Source organism: Chiloscyllium punctatum, chromosome 23 (genome assembly GCF_047496795.1).
Source record: "Chiloscyllium punctatum isolate Juve2018m chromosome 23, sChiPun1.3, whole genome shotgun sequence".
NCBI lineage: Eukaryota > Metazoa > Chordata > Chondrichthyes > Orectolobiformes > Hemiscylliidae > Chiloscyllium > Chiloscyllium punctatum.
In genome coordinates this window covers 53940322-53947403 of record NC_092761.1, presented here as the reverse complement: position 1 = coordinate 53947403, position 7082 = coordinate 53940322, and positions in this window count along the sequence as shown.

Here is a 7082-nt window from a genome sequence, read left to right as displayed (position 1 = left end):
AATGTATTTATGTAGTTAGTCCATTTCTGGTTCTGGTCAATTGTAGCCCCCAGAATATTGATAGTGGTGAGTTCAGCGATGGTAATACTATTGAATGTCAAGGGGATGATGTGACATTTTCTCTTGTGGGAGATCATCATCACTAGTGTGATATAGGTGTTTCTTGCCACTTGTGGGTGGCACGGTGGCACAGTGGTTAGCACTGCTGCCTCACAGCGCCTGAGACCCAGGTTCAATTCCCGCCTCAGGCGACTGACTGTGTGGAGTTTGCACATTCTCCCCGTGTCTGCGTGGGTTTCCTCCGGGTGCTCCGGTTTCCTCCCACAGTCCAAAGATGTACAAGCCAGGTGAATTGGCCATGCTAATTGCCCATAGTGTTAGGTAAGGGGTAAATGTAGATGTAGGGGTATGGGTGGGTTACGCTTCGGCGGGGCGGTGTGGACTTGTTGGGCCGAAGGGCCTGTTTCCACACTGTAAGTAATCTAATCTAATCTAATCTTATCAGCCAAATCATAGTTGTCCAGGTCTTGTTGTATTTGAACATGGCCTGCTTCAGTATCTGAGGAGTCATGAAGAGCGCAGAGCATTTTGCAATCATCAGCAAGCATCCCCACTTCTGACATTGTAATGGAGCGAGGGTCAATGCTGAAGCAGCTGAAGTTGGGTGGACCTCAGGCAATTTGCTAAGGAACTCCTACAGGGATGACATGAGACTGAATTATTTCAATAATGGCAACCATTTTCCTTTGTGCTAGATATGACACTGGTGGAGAGTTTTTTTCCCGAATTCCCATTGCCTTTAATTTCCCTCTGACTAGTTGATGCTGTACTTGGTTGGATACAGATTGACCTCAAGGGCAATTACTCTCACCTCACTGTTTCAGTCAAACTCTTTGTTCCATACTTCGACTTAAGCTGTAGAACAATCACACTGAGTTTTCATGTGCATTATTGCAGATTGATAGCACTATCGACAATACCTTCCATCACTTTAAAGGTGATGGAGAGTAGGCTGATAGGATGGTAATTTGCCAGATTGGATTAATCCCATGCTTTGTGGGCAGGACATACCTGGGCAATTTTCCACATTGCCAAGTAGATGTCAAATCTGGAGTTGGACAGGAAAAGCTTGGCTCGGTGTGCATCCAGTTCTTGAAATCAGGTCTTTAGAACTTCTGCCAGACAATTGTCAGGTCCCATACACTTTGCAGGATCCAGTGCCTGATGCTGCTTCTTCATATTGTGTGGAATGAATCGAATTGGCTGAAATTTGGCATCTATAGTGCTCAGGAATTCAGAAAGAGGTTGAGATGGATCATCCACTCAGCAGTTCTGGCTGAAGATGGTTATAAACGTTTCAGTCTTGTCTTTTGCAATTATTGTCAATTGGGACCCCAGGAATGTTCTTATTTTCCATGCACATAATCTTCTTTTTAATATTCTTCTTTCTACATATTTTGTACCCTTGTGAACAAGGAGGCATGATTTAAAATTAAAACTCATAAGAAATCAAGAAGAAATTGTCCCAGAATGGATTATGGAAATCTGGAACATTTGTCCTGCAAGAGCTAGGGTCAATTCAAAGTGAAAAGACCGTGATTGTCAGTTTAATGTTCAGTGAAGATAAAGAGTTGCATTACATCTGCTAACTGATTGCCCAATTTCCAAGTAAATTCAAATCCTCCTGTGGTTTATCGTGCTCCATTTCAGTCTGGCACATCTGGCTGTCTCTATGGACCATTTACGGAATATTAACTAAAACCGACTTCTACAGGGCCCTGCTGGTGACATTCTCCAAGGCCAAAGTCAAATGCTAAGCCATCATAGTCAGATTATTAGTTAGCCAATTCCGTAGAGCCCAACTCCATCCTTGACTCAGCTCATTGTGCTGAAACTCTTGTCTGCCTGCTCTGCCTGGACTTCACAACCCAGATGATTCACTGGCTGGTTCCCTATCCCCTCCCCAAACTCAGACGCATCCAATCTCTGCTGTCTACCTCCTAACTCGCATCAATCACTGCTCATTCCTGTTCTCCCTGACGCACATTAACTCCCACTCAAATTCTCAACTTACTTTTCAAACGTCTTCCTAACCTCACATTATTTCTCACATTACAGATTATTTCTGTAATCCCTTCGGATCCACCACCTTCCAAAAAAAACTGCACCCCTCCAACTCTACTTCCTTGTGTATCATTACCTTTAATCAGCTTCTCGGGGCATAACAGCTGGAATCTCCTGTCCTAAACCCTTCCATCTCTCTTACTGTCCCTCTTCTTTTTAGATGCTCATTGTAACCTTATCAAGATTTTGGCCATTTGCCCTAATAGCTCCCTATTTGTTTGATAATACTCCTGTTTTTTTTTGTACATTTCAGTGCATCAAAGACATCCATTGCAACGGGGAGACCAAAAACAGATTAGGGACTCATTTGCAGACCAGCTCCTTTCAATCAACCCAGAGTTTAGGGTGACCTTTTATTTTAATTCCTGCCTTGTTCAAGAAAGGTCTTCCCAGATAATCCCAGCTATTACAGACCAGTCAGTTTAACTTTGGTGGTGGACACGCTTCCAGACATAATTATTTGGGATAGAATTAATTATCAGGTGAAAAAAGGAGAGCTGATGAGGCAGAATTGGGCAGCACAGTGGCTCAGTGGCTAGCACTGCTGCCTCACAGTGCCAGGGACCCAGGTCCAATTCCCCCCTCAGGCAACTGTCTGTGTGGAGTTTGCATGTTCTCCCTGTGTCTGCGTGAGTTTCCTCCGGGTGCTCCAGTTTCCTCCCATAGTCCAAAGATGTGCAGGTTAGGTGAATTGGCCAGGCTAAATTTTCCATAGTGTAGGGGAATGGGCCTGGGTAGGTTAATTTTTGGAGGGTTGGTGTGGATTTGTTGAACCGAAGGGGCTGTTTCCACACCGGAGGGAATCTAATCTAATCTAGTTAGCATTGATCTCTAAAGGGAAAAATCATGTTCTTTGAAGAGGTAAGAGATTGGCCTGATGAGGGTTATGCTGTTAACGTGGCATATATGGATTTTCAAATGCACTTCTTACAGAGTTCTGAGGAAAATTGTGGTATAAAAAGGACATTAACATGGATATAAAATTGTCTGAGTGATAGGAAACAAAGAAAAAAGGCCAATGGATATTCTTTTCAGGGCTGGATAAAAGTTGTGTAGTGGAGTTCCCTAGGGGTTCAATATTCTGATATACATAATTATGAATGATCTAGATCTTCAAGTGCAAGGAACTATTTGAAACAGTGCAGATGGCACTAAATTTGGAAGAAGTGTAAACTGTATAAGGAGAATAGTGTGGAACTGCAAAAGGACCATTGACAAGTTAGTGTGGTGGGTAGATCAGTGCAAATGAGGCTCAATGCAAACAAGATGACCTTGTTGGAAGAACATTGAAAGACAATATAAAATAGAGAATACAATTCTAGGTGGGGTGCAGAAGCAGAAGTACCTGTGTGTATGTGTGCTCAGATCAATGAGGGTGGCAGGACATGGGGAGAGAGTAATAAGTTAAAGCAGATGGTGTTTTCAGCTTTATTAATTGGGACTGGAAGCTCAAGACAAGGAGGTAGTGATGAATGGGTACAAGACACTTGTTCGACCTCAGCTGGAGTACTGTGGAGAGTTCTGGACACCTAATTATTAGGAAAGATGTGACTGCATTAGAAAGAATGCAGAGGCAATTTACTAGACTATTTCCAAGCATCAGAAACTTCAGTGAGGAGGATAGATTGAAGAAGTTGGGACTGTTCTCCTTGGCGAGGAAAAAGCTACAGTTTTCAAAACTATGAGCAAGCTGGACAGAATAGATCGGGAAGCTTCTGAACGTTAAAAAAAGGTGAGGGCATAGTTTTAAAGTGATGTGCAAACGAAGCTAGGGTGATGGAAGGCAAAACGTTTTCACACAGTGACTAGTCAGAGTATGTGATGCACATCCTGGAAATGTGGTGAGGCAGGTTTAATTGAGGCTATCAAGAGGATATCGGATGGTTATTGGGATATAAATGGTGTGTAGGCAAAGGCAGGAGTGATAAGGGAACCAGTGCAGGCTCAATATACTGATTGGCCTCCGTCTGCATGCAGCAACTCTGTAATCCTCCACCCTTGCTGATATCTCTGTCCTTGACCTGCTGCACTGTTCCAGTGAAGCTCAAAGTAATTTTGAGGAACAGCATCTCATCTTTTGCTCAGATAGTTTACAGGGTTTAGGACACTGCAAGAAGTTCAGTAATTTCATCCCATAAGCTCTGCCCCAAAAATTTTTGTTTTCTGTCCTTTGCATACTTCAACCTTTCTTTTATTTTCACTTTCAGGCTGCAGTACCACTTGTTCTAGACTGACCATCTTTTTCTTTGTCTCTTTGTAGCAATGGGGCAACATTGCTATTCTCTTTAGCCCTGAAGGACTAAATTTTCCGTCACTCCAACTCTCCTGTCTTCCACCATATCAGAGACCTTCTTGTGAGTTTGTCCCACTAACAATTTACTCAAAATCGATCACATCTCTAACCTCTCCCCAATCAGATGAAAGATCACAGTGGAAAACATTAACTCTTGTTTCTCTCTCTACAGATGTTACCAAAGCTGTTGAATTTCTTCAACGTATTCAATTTTTAGTTTCAGCATCCAGTATTGTATTTGTCTATAAATGCAAGTAACTGTTCTTGTAATATTGTTCAACTAATTCTCACTTACTTATAGCCCTAAACTTTCCAGAGGAAAAGCTGATCTCAATTCAAATTCACCACATCCACTGCCAACCTCTGATCCAGCTCCTTTGCTACACCTTCAAGTAAAATCAGAAATCTGGATTGAGAAACCATCCAATTCATTGACACAGATCCAAGGATCTTTCATTATTTTACTTCCATTTAGATACTTCACAACCTTATTATTAAAAAAAGTCACTATAACTTTATCCAGAAACTCACTTTAATCTCCTTTTGCCTGTTGTCTTCCTTTGTGAGAAATAAAATCTATGTTTCTCCAGCACCAGCACCCATCTCAACTACCCCACCTCCATTATCCCCGCATTCCCAACCCCCCACAACCTCGCACACCCATCTCACAACCGCAACGCACCTCTCCAGTTCTCAGTGATTTCTGGATGATTTTTGACAGAGTTCCTAAAATTTCCTCTTGTTACATTCCAACTCGTGCTTCTTATCAAGCCTGGAAGATTTATTCACTTCATGTTTACGAACGATTCTGTAACTGGACTAGAAATCACATGAGCAACATTACACTTTACCACCAACTACTTCTAGTTTCATTAAATTACGTTTAATTTAGATAAATGTGAGGAGCTGCATTTTGGAAAAGCAAATCTTAGCCGGAACTCTGTCTTGCTTACATGATGCTATACAGTTTATAAATGCTGTTCATGTTTATGGTAAGAATGTGTACAGTGTTCTATCAATAATTCACACGTGGTCACCTGACAGGGTACTGAGTGGTGGCCAGAGCTACAGAGCCCATGGCAACTGTGAAGGGAGTGTTTGAAGAGACCAGCAGCGACAGGAAGCCGTAGGTAATGGTCTCAAGGCCAAGCTCTCACTTTCCTTTTTATCTGAATGTGACTGAAACCTTTGTGTTCCATCCTTCACTTTCCTTGCCATACTTCACTCGATAAGAATTCTTTGGTGCCCTATTTACACTGACCTATTGGTTTTGATTTAATTCAGTCTTAATTCTGTAGGGCCTCAGAATATGCCACTCTACTCAAGTTACAGATTCAGAATGTTGTCACTGGAACTGTCAACTCTGCTTTCTCTCCATGGATGCTGCCAGACCTGCTAAGCTTAATAAGCAATTGCTGTTTTGATATAAAACTAAAATTCAACACAGACAAAAAGATCTGCTTTTTGATGGACAAAGGCCAGGAGGAGGACACTATAATCCATGAAGTCAATGCACGTTGTTTTCCATCATGGCTGCTGAATATCTCAACTCCAGTCAACTGCCTTTGCTCCACATTTATTAATCCCCTTACCTAACAATCTATCAATATAATGCTACATCACAATCACCATAAGACCATAAGACCATAAGACATAGGAGCAGAAGTAAGGCCATTCGGCCCATCGAGTCCACTCTGCCATTCATACATGGCTGATGGGCATTTCAACTCCACTTACCTGCATTCTCCCTGTAGCCTTTAATTCCTTGTGACATCAAGAATTTATCAATTTCTGCCTTGAAGACATTTAGCGTCCCAGCCTCCACTGCACTCTGTGGCAATGAATTCCACAGGCCCACCACTCTCTGGCTGAAGAAATGTCTTCGCATTTCTGTTCTGAATTTACCCCCTCTAATTCTAAGGCTGTGTCCACGGGTCCTAGTCTCCTCGCCTAACAGAAATAATTTCCTAGCATCCACCCTCTCCAAGTCATGTATTATCTTGTAAGTTTCTATTAGATCTCCCCTTAATCTTCTAAACTCCAATGAATACAGTCCCAGGATCCTCAGCCGTTCCTCATATGTTAGACCTACCTTTCCAGAGATCAACCGTGTGAATCTCCGCTGGACACACTCCAGTGCCAGTATGTCCTTCCTGAGGTGTGGGGACCAAAACTGGGCACAACAGGTTTGTCTGTAGAACGGTCCGTGATTTGAGAATTATACAACTTTCTGGTATGTTCTAATTATAAACTAACTTTGAGCAAAACTTTAGTCTTAATCTAGTTCAAATGTTAGTTTATTATTTGACTGTTGATAATTGCTGCTAAGTAAAAAGTGAAACAGTCAGAAGCTAAAATACAGATATCAAGATTAAATGTACGAATGGATAAAAGATACTATGGTCTTTTCCCAGTTGCCAACTCCTTATTGCATTTTCCATCCTGATCAGTATGTCATACTGAGTAAGGCTTGTTTGAGGTAGTTCACTACCACCAATCTTCTCCCACCAACCATCAGGAAATTCCTGATGAAGGGCTTTTGCCCAAAACATGATTCTCCTGCTTCTCGGATGCTGGCTGACCTGCCAAGCTTTACCAGCATCTGCAGTTGTCCCTTTTGCCTAGGTCAGGGTGAATTGGCCATGCTAAATTTCCCATAGTGTTC